Source organism: Periplaneta americana, chromosome 9, assembly GCF_040183065.1.
Source record: "Periplaneta americana isolate PAMFEO1 chromosome 9, P.americana_PAMFEO1_priV1, whole genome shotgun sequence".
Taxonomy (NCBI): Eukaryota; Metazoa; Arthropoda; class Insecta; order Blattodea; family Blattidae; genus Periplaneta; species Periplaneta americana.
This window is the reverse complement of record NC_091125.1, coordinates 133,310,439-133,333,522: the sequence shown is the minus strand read 5'-3', so window position 1 is coordinate 133,333,522 and position 23,084 is coordinate 133,310,439. Positions and strand designations below refer to the sequence as shown.

Here is a 23,084-nt window from a genome sequence, read left to right as displayed (position 1 = left end):
GATGTAGTGAGATGAGGTGAGGTCCGAGGATTCGCCAAAATATTACCCGGCATTTGCTTTTGGTTGGGGAAAACCTCGCAAAAACCCAACCAGGTAATCTAATCAAAGGGGTTGATGCCAAGGACTCGCCATAGACCATCCGGCTTCAGTCCTACGGCTGTGGAAAGCCTCGGAAGAAACCAAAGACCAAAGGGGGATCCAACCCAACCCAAGCCCGAACGCAGCTCCGGATCAGCAGCCCAGCGAGTCTGCCGACTGAGCTACATCGATGGCTCTACTAAAAGTATACAATACATAGCCAATCAGATTATTAAATTTACAAACGCAAACGATCATTCATCAGTTGAGCTATATGTATAATACAAAACAAGTAAGTTAATTAAATTTAAGGCATAAACAATTCAACCAGTTGTGATATACAGAAATTGATAATACATATCATGCAAACTACTTCAAATTACAAACACAAACAATTTATCAATAGAGGTATATAGATTACTATTCAATTTAAAGCATATACAATTCATCTGCCAAAACTATACAAATATATACAATACAAAGTAGCATACTTTCATTAAGTTATACAAATTTGTGCAATTAATATCAAGTAGATTAATTCAATTTATAATCATAAACAATTCATCAATTGAGCTATCCAGACTACTATACAAGTTACAGCATATGCAATTCATCAATTGAGCTATACAGACTACCCTTCAATTTACAGTAGGCCTATGTACAATTCATCAGTAGAGCTACACAGACTAGTAATCATTTTAAAAGCATATACAATTCATCAGCCAAACTATACAAACATATTATACAATCAAATTAGTTCAACTTACAGACTTATTTTCGTTAAGCTATACACAATTCTACAATTCATACGAGGTAGATTAATTCAATTTATAAGCTTAAACAATTCATCAGTTGACCTATATAGTTTACTATTTAATTTACAGCACATAAAATTCATCAGTTATGCTAAACAAAAATATACAATGCATAATAAACAGATTAAGTCAATGTAAAAACATATTTTAGTTGAGCTATATAAAATTGCACATGTCATTTAAGTAGAATAATTCAATTCACAAGCATAAACAATTCATCAGTTGTGTAGAAGGTATGAGTATGTAGAAATTTGGTTAATTCTTTTCTGAACCTTTTCTCGTGGTTCTTCAAATCTTTAAGATAATTAAGGAGTCAAACATGGGCTGTGGGCGGGCCATTCGTGTGCTCCACGTCTGCCAATCCACTGACCTGGAAAACAATAATGCAACCAATCGCGAACACTTTTGCAAAATTTGGGGGTGTATCATTTTGCATAAACGGAAGTTTTCCATTGTTGTTCCACTGAAAAATTCCTGTCTACACACTACCTTGCAGCAGTCCCAGATATCTTTTTGCATTCAATGTTGTTAGTGATATCGCACGACACTGTTATCTCCGAACGTTCCTTCACCTTTTCAACATTGTATGTTAATTCTCAAATGCCCAATAATGACAGTTATATTATAATTACTTACAAAGCCACCAATGCTAAACACTGGCTCATCCGACTGCAGTTGGCAATAACGAAAGTAGATCCAAATCATAATTACTTACTGGCTTTTAAGGAACCCGGAGGTTCATTGCCGCCCTCACATAAGCCCGCCATTGGTCCCTATCCTGAACAAGATTAATCCAGTCTCTACCATCATACCCCACCTCCCTCAAATCCATTTTAATATTACCTTACCAGCTACGTCTCGGCCTCCCCAAAGGTATTTTCCCCTCTGGCCTCCCAACTAACACTCTATATGCATTTCTGGATTCGCCCATACGTGCTACATGCCCTGCTCATCTCAAACGTCTGGATTTAATGTTCCTAATTATGTCGGGTGAAGTATACAATGCGTGCAGTTCTGCGTTGTGTAACTTTCTCCATTCTCCTGTAACTTCATCCCCCTTAGCCCCAAATATTTTCCTAAGAACCTTATTCTCAAAAACCCTCAAACTCTATTCCTCTCTCAAAGTGAGAGTCCAAGTTTCACAGCCATACAGAACAACCGGTAATATAACTGTTTAGTAAATTCTAACTTTCAGATTTTTTGACAGCAGACTGGATGATAAAAGCTTCTCAACTGAATTATTTTATTTATTTATCTAACAGATAACAGCTCCCTGTATTAATAGGCTGCCACAGAGACAGAGCATATTGAACAATAGGCAGTTGGAAGTATAAATAATATACATATGTTTAAGTTGAAGGGGGTCTTACAACAACGACAAGAAATGAATGAATAAATAAGTAGCTACTAATTAATTAGTTGAAGATCATTGTTGACCGTAGAGATGGTTGCGGAGTATAAATATTGATCCTCTCAGAGCTGCAAGAACGATGTCATCAATTGCCTTCCTCTGTAGGCCGAAACGTGGCCAGGTTTGGAAGAAGAAACCGGGAATAGTTCCGCGCGCTCCAACCATAAGGCCTATTACTTCAATTTGTTGTAGACCGTATTTGTCCATGAAATATGGAACAGTACGTACATAGATGTCGTTTTTTTCCCTATTTACATCTTCAGGTTGGCTCTTTTGTTTGTCAAATCTAACGGTGGGATCGATGTTATAGCCATTGTTGTTATTTGGCGGGATGGCAATCATGTCTGTTCTCCTTGTACTGCCATTGTCTGCCAGTCCGTGAACTTCTTCGAACACTTGAAAACAGGCATTTCCCATATTTATTCTGCGTTTAATTTCCTCCCGAGTGTCATTCATATTTGTTACTGTTGCTCCAAGATATTTGAATTTTTTTACGTCTTCGAAGGATAAATCTCCAACTTTTATAGTTCCATTTCGTACAATATTTTGGTCACGAGACATAATCATATACTTAGTCTTTTCGGGATTTACTTCCAACCTTATCTCTTTACTTGCTTCAAGTAAAATCCCCGTGTTTTTCCTAATCGTTTGTGGATTTTCTCCTAACATATTCACGTCGTCCGCATAGAGGATTATTTTTATTATTGGGTTATTTTACGACGCTGTATCAACATCTAGGTTATTTAGCGTCTGAATGATATGAAGGTGATAATGCCGGTGAAATCAGTCCGGGGTCCAGCACCGAAAGTTACCCAGCATTTGCTCGTATTGGGTTGAGGGAAAACTCCGGAAAAAACCTCAACCAGGTAACTTGTCCCGACCGGGATTCGAAACCGGGCCACCTGGTTTCGCAGCCAGACGCGCTGACCGTTACTCCACAGGTGTGGACCGCATAGAGGAACTAAATAAGATTTTTTGTGGAGAAAGTTGATGTTTAGGAATATTTTCTACTGGTTTGTCCTGTCATCTTTTGGCACAGTAACTTCCATGTACCCAAGCATCTGATGATCAAGGGCTCCACCGCTGTGGAGTAACGTTTAGCATGTCTGACCATGAAACGAGCGGGCCCGAGTTCAAATTCTGGTTGGAACAAGTTACCTGGTTAAGGTTTTTGCGGGGTCTTCCCTCTACCCATTAAGAACAAAAAAATGTTAGGTAGCTTTCGGCGCTCGACTCTGGCTTCATTTCACTGGCATTATCACTTTCATCTCATTCGGATACTAGTTAATCATAGCAGATGACAAAGGGTAGTAAAGTAATCAATTAAATATGATCAAGAGAAATCGCAACAATAGCGAACCATGCATAAATTTTATTTTTCATACATCTTCGAGGATCAACTTTTTTTCTTTTCTTTTTTTTTTTCTTTTTTCTTGTAGCCTATTATTAGATTTGTATCTGTGAAAGAAATTCATTTTGGTAAGAAATGCAATATATTTTCATAACTGGAGAACTGGTTGATACATTCCTCGCCCTCTGCATAAAGGAATGGGCTTGATGAGTAATACTATCTTTAGTCTTTCATGTTACCTTTTCCTATTATTGGCAGATAATTTCAACTTTGTAGCTAAATCACTTTATGGTATGTAGGTACATGAAGTGGAGATTTAGATAACAGAAGCGAAAAATTAAAATCTTTTTGTGAGGCTGTCCAATATTTTCAGACAGAAGAAACAAAGTTCTTGGAAGAAAATGGTACTACAGACGAAACACGAGCTCACATTTCGACTACGAAACAAAATAATAATCAAAAGAGAGGAATAACCATTAATCTCTAAACCAATAATTTTCGGAACGCAGAAGTTTTGGCCTCTATTTTTGGAATAGTGCAGAAGGAATTATTATGGTTGGTTTCCTAAATCATGTTGGATATTATTCTAACAATCTAGTACGAATACAAGATGCACCTTAAGTGGCAAGTTAATCTTAGCAAAGGTCTACAGTTAGAATTTTACTTTATTTATTATTCTTTTCCCATATATGAATTCGTTTTTGAAGTGGAACGTCTTACACCTACATTTAAAAAATGAATAAAGGATCTAGTTGAATGGAAATTTGAATTCGGTTGCCATGGAAATACTTACATCTTATACAGTACACTCAAAATGTGAACAAGGGTTATTTTTTTATTGGGTTATTTTACGACGCTGTATCAACATCTAGATTATTTAGCGTCTGAATGAAGTGAAGGTGATAATGCCGGTGAAATGAGTCCTGGGTCCAGCACCGAAAGTTACCCAGCATTTGCTCTTATTGGGTTGAAGGAAAACCCCGGAAAAAACCTCAACCAGGTAACTTTCCCCGACCGGGATTCGAACCCGGGCCACCTGGTTTCGCGGCCAGACGCGCTGACCGTTACTCCACAGGTGTGGACAATGTGACCGAATCCACTCCAATGCAAAAGGGGAGTCCCCATTTATATGTAACCTATTTGAAAGAATATATGGATGGGATTTTGTAAAATATAAAAAAAAAAATATAACTATATTAAGTTGCTTTTTGACATGAGCGCGTAACATATGAGTGCACAGTACATGCGTAATTATAGAAAGTCAATACAATGTTGTCCTTACTCACATAGAGATGGATTGATGGGTCTATGATAAAGGAACTAGTAAATAAAATTCATGCAAGAAAGTAAGTGCGTTACTATAGCAAAAATTGTTTGAATGTAAAAGTCTGATCCATTGCTGAGCAAGTGACGTCAGAAGAGAATGACAAAATATCTCAGTATGAATTCGCCCATACGTACTGTGCTCCAACCATGAGAAAGTCTCTGCCGGATGAGACGAAAGGGAGTAATGCTGTGAATGAATGTTGATGTCATAAGATGTCATAAGGTCACACACGTGGGTACTCATATCTCTATTGGCTCGCTGTCACAGCACAAACAATAACGTTGATACACACATGTTTATACTACCCTAGTTACAAAATTAGATCACTGTCAATCTCTTGGGGTGCTATTCATAGACATTGCGCTAGCACGGGCTACGAGCGTGCTAAACAGGATTCATATCATATAATATCGCTGACACTGGTTTATGAATACGAAAAACCTTAGTTCGCTGATCATCCACCGAAAGCCCGCGCTAAGAATGTCTATGAATACGGTCCTTAATCTTTTAATCTCTCCATACAGGAAATAACAAATGCAGGAGAGCGCATGGTTTTTAAACAGACGTTATAACGATAATATTATATATCTACTTCGCTCCAATACTTGTCGCAATACTAAGCACATTCCTTTCACGGTTGATCTCCTGGTTGGAGAACAGTAGGCCTACTACATGCCCTGCCTATCTCAGACGTCTGGATTTAATATTCCTAATTATGTCAGATGAAGAATACAATGCGTGCATCTGCATTGTGTAACTTTCTTCATTCTCCTTTAACTTCATCCCTCTTAGCCCCAAATATTTTCCTAAGAATTTCAAGCTAACTCTTTTTTTAAGTAGGAAAAGTAAATTTTCTTCAATACTCCATTTGTGTAGTTACAAAATATCATCAGAGTTCCTGTATGGTGAAATGCACTTGGTATTCTCTCGTCTATATCAGTGGTTCTGTCTAGCCAGGCGCAACCGCTTCAAGGCCGGATATTCCAACGAATGTCCAACATCGCCGGTTGATCTGCAACCTGTCGAATATAAACCGGTTGTAAGCGCTGTTCTGCAGCACTCTGGTGGAAACGTTCAATGTTCGTGCTGTTGCCACATTCTCAAATAAAATATTGTACTTCATATTCCACTGCATTGTTCCAGAAATGGTTTCTCTCATAAGCAAGTCATTGAAATGGACATAAATAATCTGTGTTGTTTTAATATTATATTAATACCTAAAAATTTATATCACTTTGCTAAAAAGCACGATAAGCGATTTTAACTCGCAGCAGTTATTTTTAATATGAATGCTAGTTATGTTAGCAATATTACTTGGGTGACTAAAACTCGTAGACTCCTGGTACCGCTGCTACTGTTTTGTGAAAGGAGCAGTGGGAATCGAAAAAGGCCAAGAAGACATGACAAGACACGATAAGACGGGGTCATCCATCAAGGCGGGACGTCCTCACGTTCTGATGGGATGATTGATCATAGCCGCCACCAGGCAAAGGTGGCGAGAGGGTGGCGACCCGTTAAGGGAAGGCCGCGTCACGCAAGCGGGGTACAGTGCGTGGGATCCAGGGAGCGCCCCTTCTGCCCTCGGAAACTATTACTCCATCTTCTGATATAATTATCATCATCAAATACATTCGCACAGAGCAATCTTCATTTTGTTATTTAATTTTTTTTAAACATCCACAATTATCACCAGTTTCCTTTTCTTACAATTTTCTTCCTTCTTGTTCTTTTTAAGAATATACTTTAGAATTGAATTTGGCTAAACTAGCGCAGAAGTAGTTCCCTTCGTATTCCGCTTATACATTTTCAACTGTTTTGTAGCTCTTTTCTTAATCATACCAACATAAGTGAGAGTGACATTACGAAAGTTCCACCCTAGTGGGCAGATAGCGAGTTTCACTAAGGTCGAAAATCAGTGACAGGTTAGGTTTGGTTTGTTCAAGCTCTTGGTATGCCTTGCATAAGTATAGGAAGCTTTTTGATAGATAAATAGTGAGTTTCCGTAAGATCTGGGATAACATAGGAAGATAGTTTTCGTAAGATCGAAAATCATTGAGGTTATATTTGGTTTGGTCTGTACAGGATTTTGATATGCTTTGCATAAGTATTCGCTTTTTATATAGATTATTAGTTACAGTAGTTAGATGGAAATCGAGTTTTCGTAAGGTCTAGCGTCAGATAGGAAGCAAGTTTTCGTAAGGTCGAGAATCAGTTGAAAATTAGATTTGGTTTGTTCAGGTTTTTGGTAGCCTACGACTTCCATAATTATACGCTTAAATAGATAAGTAGATTGATAGAAAGTGAGTTCCCGTAAGGTCTAGAATCAGATAGGAAGCAGGTGAGAATCAGTTGAAGGTTAGGTTTCCTTTGTTCGGGTTTTTGTTATGCCTTGCAGAAGTATACGCTTTTTGAAAGATAAGTAGTTAGATAGAAAACGAGTTTCCGTAAGATCTAGGATCAGCTAGGAAGCGAGTTTTCGCAAAGTTGAGAATCAGTTGAAAATTAGGTTTGCTTTGTTCTGGCTTTTGTTATGCCTTGCAGAAGTATACACTTTTTGAAAGTTAAGTAGTTAGATAGAAAACGAGTTTCCGTAAGGTCTAGGATCAGATAGGAAGCGAGTTTTCGTAAGGTAGAGAATCAGTTGAAGGTTAGGTTTGCTTTGTTCGTGTTTTGTTATGCCTTGCAGAAGTATACGCTTTTTGAAAGATAAGTAGTTAGAAAACGAGTTTCCGTAAAGTCTAGGATCAGATAGGAAGCGAGTTTTCGTAAGATCAAGAATCAGCGACAGGTTAAGGTTTGTTTGTTGATGCTTTTGGTATGCCATGTGTAAATATACGGTTTTTGGTACATAAATAGATTGATAGAAAGTGAGTCTTTCTTATATCAAATTTTAAACGCTTCAGTGCCTAAGTATTAGCTCCTCGTTTCAGTCTGCTGTCATCTCATCACAGTCTCTCTACGCGGTCACAACGGAACAGTATATTATTTGTACCTCAACATCAGACGTTTTTATATTCTGCTTCGTTTACAATAGCTACCGTTTTTACCTGGATTCCTTTCTGCAAGAATTTAGCAGTATTAATCGCAGCCTTCCGTTTTTCACATCTTTGATTTCAGTACTCTATTATACAATCAGAGCTAGCATCTTGTTAATATCATTAGGAATGTCGAAACTTTTTTGTATATATTCTGTTTTCGTATTTCTTTATGTGTTATATTATTCTTTACACTCAACCAACAAAACTATAATTCATGTTTCAGAAGAAAGGAAAATTATTTCAGTGACATATTTCATTAGGCCTATATTTACTATCACAACCATTTGACTAAACAAGAATTCAAGACTTTAAAATCGTCCTGTATATGTCACTATTGATTGAGGCCGACTGAGTGGAAAAAAAGGCGTTATGTCCTTAACTCTGCAGTGAAAATAAAGCATTCTAGTCTATCTTCGAACCCCCTCTTTCCTTCTTTATGTTCGTCCTTTCTCTCTATTTATATCTCTCTTTCCTTTTTTCCCCACTCTTATTACTTCTTAGTAATTTATCTCTTTTCCTCTTATTACTTTTCCTTTGCCTTACCCAATCCCTTTCTTTCCGTTTCTAAATAATTCTCTTTCTTCTGGTTCCTCTTCATCCACGTCTTCTTCCCTTCCCTTCCGCCTCGTCTCCTCCTATCACCACTTACTCTCTTGTATTCGAGTCTCTGGTACACCTTGTTTCACGATACCAGAGTCGTAGACCTTATATGAGATTCTGTTGCAGGAACTGGAATGAATAATTGCCCCTGACTTGTATGGTCTGCACTAACTTTAGGAAATACATCTCCACCTAAAACCACAGCGAGTTGTTACTTGCCTACTCCATTTCCTCTTTAAGATTTATGCTTCTCAGACACCCTGTACACAACTCTATTAAAGTATAAGAACTCACTCAGCACTTCTTGTAAAACCCTGAGAGAGAGAAAGAGTGAATTAATTGACAGCGGACGTAATACTTTAAACGAAATAAACTTAGTCCAGCGAAATCTGTAGTAAACGACCACTGATTGTACCATGTAAAATTGTTATTTTAGAGGGGTGTTTGCTTTATAAACGAGTACTTTTTTACATAAATAATTAAACTACTGAACGTACTATATGAAATAAAATAACTTGTAATGTATTGCTAATTATATTTATGTAATCGAATGGTTAGATCGAATATATAACCCACTCTGCTTTTGGGAGATATTATGAGTATGTTAATCCTTTTTGTACTTCAATTGGTTGGGAGACAATGAATGCACTTCTTAGTAAACCTGATGGTTGGTAGATCTGAGTTACTCGGCTATAATAAAACGGATCCTGTAATAGCGAAAATTACGAAGCAGTTCCCCATGAAAACAGGAACCCAGGACATGTGCAATAGTTCTATTCTCCCTGCGGCATCGCTGACAGAGGGTATTGTTCTGGTAAGGAACGTACAGCGGACACATGAGCTGTCAGCTTCAGTGCCATTCATTTTATATTAAGCCTTGACGATGGCGTATCCAAGAATTTGCTGGAGTATATTCTTGATATAATTCAGTTCCTATCACTTTTTGTAGGAGTTTAGCCCAAGAATCGAACTGTTTTAAAATCTTACTTTCTAACTCATTACTTCCACTTTTTTTTACGATTTCATTCTCTAAACTATTCTTTAACATATTAAGAAGTCCATTATGTTCTCCAGTCGAAGTCTGTGAGTAGAATTTCTCTCGGTTACAATTTTTCCTTTGATTTTGAAACTTAATTAATCTTTTCGACACATTAAAATTTTTCCGATAATTTTCTTTCACATGAACCACTTTAAATTTCGCAAATCAGTTTCACACGATTAAATTATGTATCCGAATTTCTTCAAGAAAGCATTTAACTTTCATTTTCTGAATCTAGTTAGATTTAACATAACTATTTACTTGCCATTTTCCTTGTGACCAGATCATAAGCATCATAAACTCTACTGGACTGTGTCTTGGTTGTGCATGAACTAAATTTAAAGTGAACGCGAAGTCTGAAACAGTATATTTCGGCCACAATTCAAGCTACGTCGTGTTGCTGACATATGACATGACATGATATATGATATGATATGATACGATACGATACGATATATGATATGATATATGATATGATATGATATATGATATGATATGATATGATATGATATGATATGATATGATATGATATGATATGATATATGATATGATATGATATGATATGATATGATATGATATGATATGATATGATATGATATGATATGATATGATATGATATGATATGATATGATATGATATGATATGATATGATATGATATGATATGATATGATATATGATGTGATATGGTATATGATATGATATGACATGATATGATATGATATGATATATGGTATGATATGATATGATATGATATGATATGATATGATATGATATGATATATCGTCGTTGTTCCTGCAATAACTCCTATGTGCAAAATATAAAATTTTTCAGTAGGAAGAAAAAACACATTATTCATTCTATGGCAGCCGTACATAGGGGACTGTGAATTCTTACAATTTCGAAACGAAGAAATATAATTACATATAGGAGATTTTTTTATTTGCTGTATCACTATTTAAGTTATTTAATAGAGCAAAAATCTGAAAATCGTTAAATGTCACAGAGGAGTTATTGCAGGAACAACGATATGATATGATATGACATGATATATGATATGATATGATATGATATGATATGATATGATATGATATGATATGATATGATATATGATATGATAAATGATATATGATATGATATGATATGATATGATATGATATGATATGATATGATATGATATGATATGATATGATATGATATGATATGATATGATATGATATGATATGATATGATATGATATGATATGATGTGATATGATATGATATATGATGTGATATGATATATGATGTGATATGGTATATAATATGATATGATGATATGATATATATGATATGATATGATGATATGATATATGATATGATATATGATGTGATGTGATGTGATGTGATGTGATGTGATGTGATGTGATGTGATGTGATGTGATGTGATGTGATGTGATGTGATGTGATGTGATGTGATGTGATATATGATATGATATGATATATGGTATGATATATGATATGATATGATATGATATGATATGATATGATATGATATGATATGATATGATATGATATGATATGATATATGATATGATATGATAAGATATATATGATATGATATGGTATGGTATGGTATGGTATGATATATGATATATGATATGATATGATATGATACGATACGATACGATACGATACGATACGATACGATACGATACGATACGATACGATACGATACGTTATGTATTATGATGGAGTTATGTATTACATTGCATTGTATCATGTATTACTTCTATAGATTTAGTGATTACATACACCATGTACGAAATTTTGTTACCTTAGTACGATGTTGAACTGCAGTAGTTTTAAACTGATACTGAACCGGTCTTTAAAGTTTGTGAATTATGTACTGTATAAATCTGCCTAACAAAGTTTCTCCATCATATTTAATTATGTTTTTCCAGGAATTGAAATCAGGTGATCTGCTTGGAAAGCAAATTCTATAGTCGCTAAGCTAATGATAAAAATCATAAAATATTTTGATCAAGATTTTATGACGAAATATTTCTGAGAACTAAAGAATAAATATGTTCGTATTTCGAAGAACAGAATGGGGACTTCTATTGTCCATGGATTTCAGGAATTTTATAAAATTAAATACATATCTCAGATATAAAAAATAAATATTCATATAAATTTTTCACATAAAGCCAGGGAAAAGAATTCTCACTGAAAAGAGTAGCAATAGGCCTACTTGCAGAGTAATACAGAATGCTTTACAACAAGATTTCATCGGAATTTCAAAATTAAATCTGTTGAAAATTAATATCAGCTGATAAAAATAGAGCAGCCGATAGTACGAAAGCAACTTTATTGGAAAACCAGAGCTTCTTAAGCATATCCGTACATTCCCAGCCGAACAGAGGGATTCTGCATCACTTCCACTTCCCACCTTGTTATAAAGACGTACTGGATAAATTCAAATTTGTTTGTTCATAAAACCATTCACTTTTTATTTCATATAGCCTATCTATTTATCATTTCATTTTTTAATTGTTATATTTATACAATTTATCTGTCCATTCATGTGTCTATCTCTAGACCAATTCATCTATTTATCCATATATTCATTTTTCCTTCCATCCCTCTACAGATCTGTCTCTCCAATTGTGTGAATGGTTGTAAGCGTACCGTGACTTAGTAAACATGATGATGTCAGTTCAGTTCAGTTCAGGCACTGACACCCAGCACATCACAGACGGTAAGAGATGATCGTTAAGCAGTTGCTTTTAAGTATAGGCCTAATACAAAAACTGCAAGTTATTCGTGGAACTGAAATGGCGCAAAATTTAAACGTATATCGTAAGTAATAATATTTGTATTCCCATGCGATTTATAATGTCACTGCCTACTGGGCTAAAATTTCCATTGAAACGCTAAAGACTTGTGGAATAAATTACTTACATATGAACTCGACTTCTGAATAAAGAAACTTTATGTAAAATCCATCGGTGATTATGATGCAGGCACGACTTTTATCAGAGATGTTTGTAAAATAGTATTTATTTTTCTTTCAGAACACAATAAACCTATAAGTATGTAAAATACTATTTATTTTTCTTTCAAAACACAATAAAACTATAAGTTTTTAAAATACTATTTATTTTTCTTATAGAACACAATAGAACTATAAGTTTGTAAAATAATATTTATATTTCTTTTAGAACGCAATAAAACTATAAGTTTGTAAAATACTATTTTTTTTCTTTTAGAACACAATAAAACTATAACTTTGTAAAATAATATTTATATTTCTTTTAGAACACAATAAAACTATAAGTTTGTAAAATACTATTTATTTTTCTTTTAGAACACAATAAAACTACAAGTTTGTAAAATACTATTTATTTTTCTTTTAGAACACAATAAAACTAGAAGTTTGTACAATACTATTTATTTTTTCTTTTAGAACACAATAAAACTATAAGTTTGTAAAGTACTACTTACTTTTCTTTCAAAACAAAATAAACCTATTAGTTTGTAAAATACTTTTATTTTTCTTTTAGAACATAATAAAACTGTAAGTTTGTACAATACTATTTATTTTTTCTTTTAGAACACAATAAAACTATAAGTTTGTAAAATGATATTTATTTTTCTTTTAGAACACAATAAAACTATAAGTTTGTACAATACTATTTATTTTTTCTTTTAGAACACAATAAAACTATAAGTTTGTAAAATGCTATTTATTTTTCTTTTAGAACACAATAAAACTATAAGTTTGTAAAATACTATTTATTTTTCTTTTAGAACACAATAAAACTATAAGTTTGTACAATACTATTTATTTTTTCTTTTAGAACACAATAAAACTATAAGTTTGTAAAATGCTATTTATTTTTCTTTTAGAACACAATAAAACTATAAGTTTGCAAAATACTATTTATTTTTCTTTTAAAACACAATAAAACTATACGTTTGTAAAATACTATTTATTTTTCTTTTAGAACACAATAAAACTATAAATTTCTAAAATACTATTTACTTAGCTTTCAGAAAACAATAAAACTATAAGTTTCTTAGAAACTCTTTTAGTCCTAAAAATAGTAGAGTTCATAAAATAAAATTACTGTATATTACACTTGATACATGAAGATTTTATTTGTGTTTAGTATTATAACAAATGTTACATTATATAGTATAATACTGCATACTCCTTTGTGGTACTATCGTGATTATGGGTCTTTTCCAAGTGCGTCTGCATCGCTGCGAGGTGAGGTCTTTCTATGAAGGACTTTATACTGAACTGGAGTTGTACTGTATTGTGATAAGTGCATTATAACAGAACCGAGGACACATTTTGAAAAAACAAAGTGAAGCCAAGGTTTTTAGTTTCCGGGATTCTGTTACGCATTTAACGAATGTGTATTGCGTACTATTTTCTTGGACGAAGGACATTGTTAATATTAATTTGAATATTAAATGAGTATTGCGATTAAAACAGTAAAGATCAAAACATGAATTGCCTCTCGTTGCTATGGAAATATGGAGGTACTTTTGTTTTCACATAAATTACTTTTGTTTACTTTGACGCTATATTCCGACGCTGGAAAAGTTATATATTAATTTAATTATGGAAGTTCCGAAAGGTGCAGAAGTAAAAGAAGCATTTAGATCCGGATGTGATAGTTCATTACCGAAGAAGTCTAAAAAAAAGTGTGAGTTCGTATATAGTATATTCCAAAAATTGTCACATTTAAAACTTTCGAAAATCAATTAGAAATTTGTTGACGTATTTTTTTATAAGATCCAACTTCTTTCACGAGGCATGCTTTCAGGAGAACCTCTGCAATTTTGCTTATAGATACAGGTGCTGACATTCTATGACTCAAAAGACATAGAGGTGGAACTCCTTTAATGTGGCAGAGGGCTATATAAGCAGATGGATGGATGGATTTATTCAGTACATCAGTTATTCATAGATTTCAAAAAGCCGTATGACTCAGTTAAGAGAGAAATTTTATATAATATCCTTATTGAATTTGGTATTCCCAAGAAACTAGTTCGATTAATTAAAATATGTCTTAGTGAAACTTACAGCAGAGTTCGTATAGGCCAGTTTCTATCTGATGCTTTTCCAATTCACTATGGGCTAAAGCAGGGAGTTGCACTATCACCTTTACTTTTTAACTTTGCTCTAGAGTATGCCATTAGGAAAGTTCAGGATAACACAGAGGGTTTGGAATTGAACGGGTTACATCAGCTTCTTGTCTATGCGGATGACGTGAATATGTTAGGAGAAAATCCACAAACGATTAGGGAAAACGCGAAAATTCTACTCGAAGCAAGTAAAGAGATAGGGTTGGAAGTAAATCCCGAAAAGATTAAGTGGGCCTATATGATTATGTCTCGTGATCAGAATATTGAACGAAATGGAACTATAAAAGTTGGAGATTTATCCTTCGAAGAGGTGGAAAAATTCAAATATCTTGAAGCAACAGTAACAAATATAAATGACACTCGGTAAGAAATCAAATGCAGAATAAATATGGGAAATGCCTGTTATTATTCGGTTGAGAAGCTATTGTCATCTAGTCTGCTGTCAAAAAATCTGAAAGTTAGAATTTATAAAACAGTTATATTACCGGTTGTTCTGTATGGCTGTGAAACTTGGACTTTCACTGCGAGAGAGGAACAGAGATTGAGGGTTTTTGAGAATAAGGTTCTTAGGAAAATATTTAGGGCTAAAAAGGATGAAGTTACAGGAGAATGGAGAAAGTTACACAACGCAGAGCTGCATGCATTGTACCCTTCACCTGACATAATTAGGAACATTAAATCCAGACGTTTGAGATGGGCAGGGCATGTAGCACGTATGGGCGAATCAAGAAATGCATATAGAGTGTTAGTTGGGAGGCCAGAGGGGAAAAGACCTTTGGGGAGGCCGAGACGTAGATGGGAAGATAATATTAAAATCGATTTGAGGGAGGTGGGATATGATGGTAGAGACTGGATTAATCTTGCTCAGGATAGGGACCGATGGCGGGCATATGTGAGGGCGGCAATGAACCTCCGGGTTCCTTAAAAGCCAGTAAGTAAGTAATATTGTACATAAAAATGCACTAAACTATCAGAATTTGCCCTTAAATCCAGTGCGCGGGTTTTTTTTATCGTACATGCTTTACAAAACAAGCCCTACTTTGTAGGTTTCGCCCCCATCACCTATGATGAAATATATACAGAGTGCGGCAAAGTTTAAATAAAAAACAGACAGATCAAAATAAGGAAACTGTATTTATATGAATGGTATCTGAACAGTGGGAAATTTAGGTTTACATGCGTTGCCATAGCGATATCAAATGACATGCGCAAAACAACAAGAATTGAATAAGACATTGAATACACGGAATTGACATTCAATTAGTGCAAATTGTAATCTGTAACGAATTCCAACTATGCCGTGGACGGGTGAAGAACGTGCTTACTCTGTGGTATCGTTTCTGGTAAGTGGTAATTCCGTTGTCGCTGCCCAGCGTGCTTTTCAGAGACGCTTCCAGATTCCCCCTCGTGGGGCAGTTCCAGATCGGAAAAGCATTAACATATAGGTATCAAACTTTAGAGCAAGTGGTGACATGATTAAAAAGGGAGGAGGAAGGCCACGCAGCGTTCGAACTCCAGAAAACATTAATGCAGTAAGGCGTTCATTTCAGCAGTCTCCAAAGAGATCTGCTCGAAAACTCGCCAGAGATCTTCAGTTATCTGATCGGAGTGTGCGTCGAATTTTGCACCATGACTTGCGATTTCATCCCTCCAAGATAGTCGTTGTTCAAGAATTGTTTGAACGTGATTATGAAAATCGTGTGAGGTCATGTGAAAACATCCTTCAAAATGTGCCTGAAGATGCTGTGGTTCTTTTTAATGATGAAGCACATTTTCACTTATCGGGATGCATGAATCATCAAAATTTCCGATATTGGAGTGGTCAGAACCCTCGTGAACTTCATGAAAAACCTCTACATAACGAGCGTATTACTGTATGGTGCGCGGTTGCAAGAGTCGGTATACTTGATCCGTACTTTTTTGAAGAGGACAGTAAACTCTCAGCGGTAAACTTTTATGATCAACAATGTTTTGGCACCAAGACTCAATATGCTGCAGATTAACCAGGAGTGGTTTCAGCAGGACGGAGCCACCTCTCACACAGCTCAGATTTCTCTCCAAATCCTGAGACATGTTTCCCGGACTCTTAATTTCTTCACGTGGCGACGTCCCCTGGCCAGCACGATCACCAGACTTGCATCCTGCGATTTCTTTCTATGGGGCCAACTTAAGGCTGAGGTGTTTAAACATCGGCCGAGGTGTTTAAACATCGGCCGAGGACTTTGCCAGACCTAAGAAATGCAATAGGCCTACAGGAAGAAATTGGTCTTATTCCTCAATAAATTCTAGTTAGAGTGATGCAGAATTTCCGAAGTCACATTCAACAATTAATTGAAAGTGAAGGACACCACTCGAGAGAGACGTTAGTAGTAGTAGTAATAGTAGTAGTAGTAGTAGTAGTAGTAGTAGTAGTAGTAGTAGTAGTAGTAGTAGGCCTAGTAGTAGTGGTTGGTTTATTTTGCCTGGCAGAGTTAAGGCCATAAGGCCTTCTCTTCCACTCAACCAGGTTTCAATAATATACATGAAATTACAAAATTAGATTACAAAACAACACAAAAGAAATTACATTAGAAATTGCATAAAATATAGCAGAAAATTACAATAGTCAAGATCAGTTACATAATATAAAATTACAAATAGTCAAGATCGGTTACATAATATATAAAATAAAGTAGAAAATTACACATAATCAAAATCAGTTACATAACATAAGGAGAATATACACACTTACACACACACACAAACACACAATTTATAAGACCTAAAATGCCCGAGATAAATTCGACGATTAATTCACTTGAGGTATATTATACAGTTAATATACTAATAGGAGAATACATGTGGGTTACAAGACATAAAATGTTGATTAGCAAAGTTGTACTAAATGGCATACAAACACAAATGATTAAGTAATATATATCAAGATAATAAAAAAAGGAGAAAAAACAGAGAGAGGAGAAAAAAAATAACAACTTGGTCATTTAAGACTATTTAGAAACTTCCGCAAGAGTCTAGTTCTGTTCATTAAAAACATTTCTAAGTAGTGTGTACTTGAAAGATTTTAGACTCCGACTGCTCCTGATTTCCTGTGACAAGGAATTCCAGGAACGAGCTGTGTGTATAGTGAAGGAAGCAGAGTAGAGAGATGTTTGATGGAATGGAATTGATAGAACAAGGTTATGCTGTGAAAGTGTATCACGGTTGTGGAGGGATGCTAAAAGTGTGAAGCGAGGAACTAGGTAAATAGGTGTGGAATTATGAAAAACTCCCACTGTTAAGATACCATTCATATTAATAAAGTTTCCTTATTTTGATCCATCTGTTTTTATTTAAACTTTAAATTAGGGAGGATGTTTTGCCGCATTCTGTATAGTAATTATTCAATACTTGCATTGCAAGGAATTGTCTGAGTAGTTCCTGGTGGTGACGTCACTGGTGTAGTATTGCAGGCAGCTGAGTGGTTTCCGCACACTGTAGGCCACTGCAGGTAACGTGTGCAGGGAAACTTCATCGTTCCTCACGTCGCATGTAATTTGTAATTGAACGGAAATTAAACGAGTTGAGACTTACACTCCACTGGAGAAGGGCCCCTGTGGGCGCAACAGCGGCACACGGCAAGCCTCTTTATCGGCGGATCACCAGGTTAATGCCAAGGTTTTTATAGCCTGGACAAGGCTCTTCGTATTACGGCCCTTAGAAAAACTTTTGGTTCGCAAACTATGGCTCGCGACCCCCATGAAGATTTCGGGATTTTATACTCTCAAGAAAGATTTTGGAATTATAACCATTAGCAAAGCTTTTCGTTTACAAACCGTGCATCTACTTTCTCCACGCATATAAACATGCCATTTATCATAGCTTAGTAAGTACATTCTTAAAAAAACCTTTGTCTCACAATCCCTATTAAGTTTACATTAGTTTGTAGTTCAAGATGCTTCAAACGAAGCATTCTGAAATGAAACCGATTTGCTCTGCCTTAGGTGGTCTGCTCTCCTTGAAATATGATCACCCAGCATGCAATGTGATAGTCGCCTTGCGTAGAGCAATCGAGAATAGGTAGAATATATACAGGGTGTTTCTGGGCTGGTGCTACAAACTTTCAGGGACGATGGCGAAGGGCACATGTATCAATTTGAGATAAGAAACCTTGGTCCAGAAATGAATGAGTCGAAAGTTATAAGCAAAAATAGTTATATGGAAATGGAATTGTAATTTGGCACCACGTGCCCTCCTTCCCTTAGCCTTTGGAACAGTCGTGGAAAGATGGTATGGGCCAGATGTCTCCTACGTGGGTATTTGGCACGATACAATCTGTGAGCTTGTCTACTGTTCCTATTGGCTCATCCGTATTCGAAAATCATGTCTGCATATTCCGTTCTCGTGTACTCCTCCATTTCACTAGGACACTGGACACTGCAACTTGTACACATACACTGCTGTCTACAGACGTGCATATCAGGACCGACCACGTCTATTACACATTACGCTATCCGCATTGCTTTAGTGTAGTTTGCTGACCCCATCCCTCAGACAGCGCACTGAATGGAATACTGTAAGTAGACAATGTAAACGACGTCAGACGAATGCAGTATGTGTAAGACGTACAGATACCTACACATAAATAAGGTGTACAAAGGAATAAATTTTTTTCATTTCCACACAACTGTTTTTGTTTGTAACTTTCGACTCATTCATTTCCACACCAGGGTTCCTGATCTCAAATTGATACATGTGCCCTTCTCCATCATCCCTGAAAGTTTGTTACACTAGCCCGGAAACACCCTGTATATACAGGCGTCTGACTCAAAGAGTTCATAAATTGTTGTAGACATCGCGCAGAACACAAGTAGGATAGACACATTTCGTCGTTGAAATTCCCTAACTCGCAACGCTTATATTGTAGATTTTTACCCTTCAGCTAACAAGGTTTATTACAAATTACTAATACCAAGAGGGGTAAAATAATCTCCCCCATCAAAATTATATACGAAACTTTATTAAACATTTGGAATACTTACCAATTTATGTATTTTTAACTGTAGACCTCCAAAAAATGTAAAGACATAAAATAATCGTCCTATTTTAAAAATACAGGGTGCATAAAAAGTCACATTCATATTGCTCAAAACGTAAACCAAAAGTTAAAACCTTTAGATTTGTTGCTGGTGACACTATAAGATAACATACCAGGATACAGTAAATTTAAACCTGCCTCACTTCCATTTCGATGCAAACTCCTCAAAGCTACAGTATATAGTTTTGACATGGTAGACAACACAGCTATAAGCTATGAATATCACAGTACATAAATTGAAAATCATTTCAGTTATTTGTTGAAATTTTAATATTGGAATAGAATTTATACAACAATAAATATTTTAGAAAGATTTGTTTGTAATGAAATTAAATGGTAAAAAAATATAAAAATGTCTAAAAATAAATAAATAAAAATATAAATCCAATAGAATAAAATTTAGTTCTTTGTTGAAATTCAAGTATTCTAACACCATCTGTACTACAATGGTCATCTCAGAAAAAAGGTGGCCACTAATAATTATTTCTAAAAAAAATCGCTTTAACCATAATACAGAGGAACAAAAAATAACTTGGAAAACAAAGGTGTTCCATAGCAAAGGCTAAAAATGATTAATATCTAAAAGGTCACTATTATTGTCCTTATTTCTGGTCAGTTGTAACCCATTTTTTGAATTAATGGCGTTAATACCTTCATTTACTCTATATGGTACTTCCTTTTCGTGTTTAGAAAAAACAACACGTTTCCTATTACGTCTTCGAAAATGTATAACATGTCCTGTTTTCAGACTGAGTATTAATGAACTTAGCATTCTAGGCGCTATAAATAGGATTTTGTCCTGAAGCCAATAGGATGGGATACAGACACGTGCATTTGTTTACGTGCGGAGTCACCTTGTATGGAATGAAGATTAGGAGAGAAATTCTTCTTTTTCTCTGTGACTCTTTCCTAGACTTTGTGTATTGCAGCGTAATATAGAACGAAAGATCATATCTTGGAGTTTAACTTACAAGACACAAATTTCATATGACATGCACGATATTTGTGTTTACAAGCTGGGTTCTTGTTCATTTGGGGACTTCTTCAATCGCTGGGGGAACTTCCCCTCTGACAATCTCAGCCATCTATCCCACACTGCTAAGACCTGGAAGATGATATGGCACAGGCAATGAAGAGCTGAGTAAACTAACAGATGACAGCTACTCCCTCTGGCCAATGTAGATGGAGGGGGTGGATATACTACATAAAGCTCTACTTGTGTTACAGCAGCCCCTGTGATGTCTACTCCACACACCCTCCCGTCAAGCACCAGAGACATAGGTCCTGTATACAAAGCTTGCACTAAGGAAATGTTATTCTGTTTCCACATGCAAACTGCTCAGAAACAGAGCGAGGAGCTGGCTTATACCGGAGAATGTATATTTGATATGAAAGGTTTCTAGTAATGGTAATTTACAACACTTTTGCTGCCTTCACCAGCGGTCACTAGATTTCACTTGAAGAATAAGTGGACGTAAATTTTCTAGCTTCTCGATAAACTGTGATCTGTCCATGGGCACCGAAATATTAAAGATTCTCTAATCCATATAATAATAATAATAATAATAATAATAATAATAATAATAATAATAATAATAATAATAGTTTTATTTTCCCTGGCAGAGTTAAGGCCATCAGGCCTTCTCTTCCACTCAACCAGGATCAAATCACATACAGAAAAATACATACCGGTATACAAATATTAACTTAAAAATAATAATAAACATAATTAAGGTAAAAAGAGAGATTGAATACATATACACAATCAGTATTAACTTTAAAATAACAATAATAAAAATATATAATAAAAAAGAGACTGAATACATAATCACAAACAGGAAAATACATTCTAGTATACAAGTATTAACTAAAAAAAAATCAATTAATACATACATATATATATATATATAATTTGAACTGGTAATGGAAATTACGGGAAAACGGCTGAACGGATTTTAATAAGTGACCCCTCATTTTCATGCCTGGCATCCAAAGTTTTTCGGAAAAAATAGTAGTTTTCAGTGAAATGTCAATTTTCATACATAATTTTCCTATCTTCAAAAATCCATCTGTTGTCAGTTTTGAGAACTAATTTTATTGAATCACGGCCGACTTGATTGAATTTCAGAACAAAACACACACTACAATAAACAATAGGCATTTACACGAAGACCATGACCTGCAGGATTGCCGACATATTTAGAGGTCAATTCAATTTGTTATTAAAAACTGATTCTGCAGTGTATAATTTTCTGAGTACAGCTGTGTACTGGATATTCAAATCTACGAAACTTCAGGTGGTTTGATGACATTATTACCATTAGAAATTAAATATTATTATAGTTAATAAGATGATGCGTCTATTTTTCGTTAATTGTACATAATATTGATGCTATATTGATGACATGAAAGTGAAACGTTTTGAGCTTATGTAAGTAAATGTAGAGAATATCTTAATTTAGATCTTCATTTCTATAATTTACTAGTGACTGCTATATATAAATACAAAACTTAAGTAAGATAATAATATTGTTATTAAAAATGAAATATTTTTATATTTATTAACCCAGTGGGATTGGGTCTTTTTCATATACTTAATGGCGATGCACTGTAGATATTGATACTGTACTGTATGTGTCATTGTCTTCAGTATTGGCTCGAGAGAGCGCAAAATTTACAGTTCCTAAGGAAAGAGAAAAAGGTATTACTTACTGATAAAATAAGAGGCCTAGAAAAAATTTTTAGTCTCCAGATCATTTCAGCAAGATATTTAGTAGGATAAAATCATTTTACGCTCTACATTTCAAGTTCTACATGGAGCAGCTATACTAAAATGCTATTGTTCGAAAGCTTAGCAAACCTGACATTTTTTTTAACTTTTGCCTACAATCCACAATGACCTGAAATAGCTACTGCTATCGTCCTGACATTGATACTTGCTTTTTCGCGTTGAAACTCAAAAATTGAAGTTGGATAGGTTCAAGAAAAAGTATTTGGCCTAAAGAAATCCATTCAGACGGAGTATGTTTCATTATTATGGAAGCAAATAACTATCAAAAAGATAAGTATTCTTCATTGAAAATAAATCTGAAAAAATTTTATTTTAACGTCTAACGAACTTAGTTTGCAGCAGCATTTGCTGCACAAGCCACTAGTATGAATATAATCTCACAACTAAAGGAATAGTAGAATTAGTATGATCAGCACAGCAC

General features: G+C 35.0%; 1 long non-coding RNA gene across 1 annotated transcript in view; it reads left to right on the top strand.

Annotated features, from left to right (window-relative positions):
* The window catches only part of LOC138705697 (uncharacterized), a 280,299-nt gene that overhangs the window by 27,799 nt on the left and 229,416 nt on the right, over positions 1-23,084 (top strand). The gene's annotated exons all lie outside the window — the stretch shown is intronic.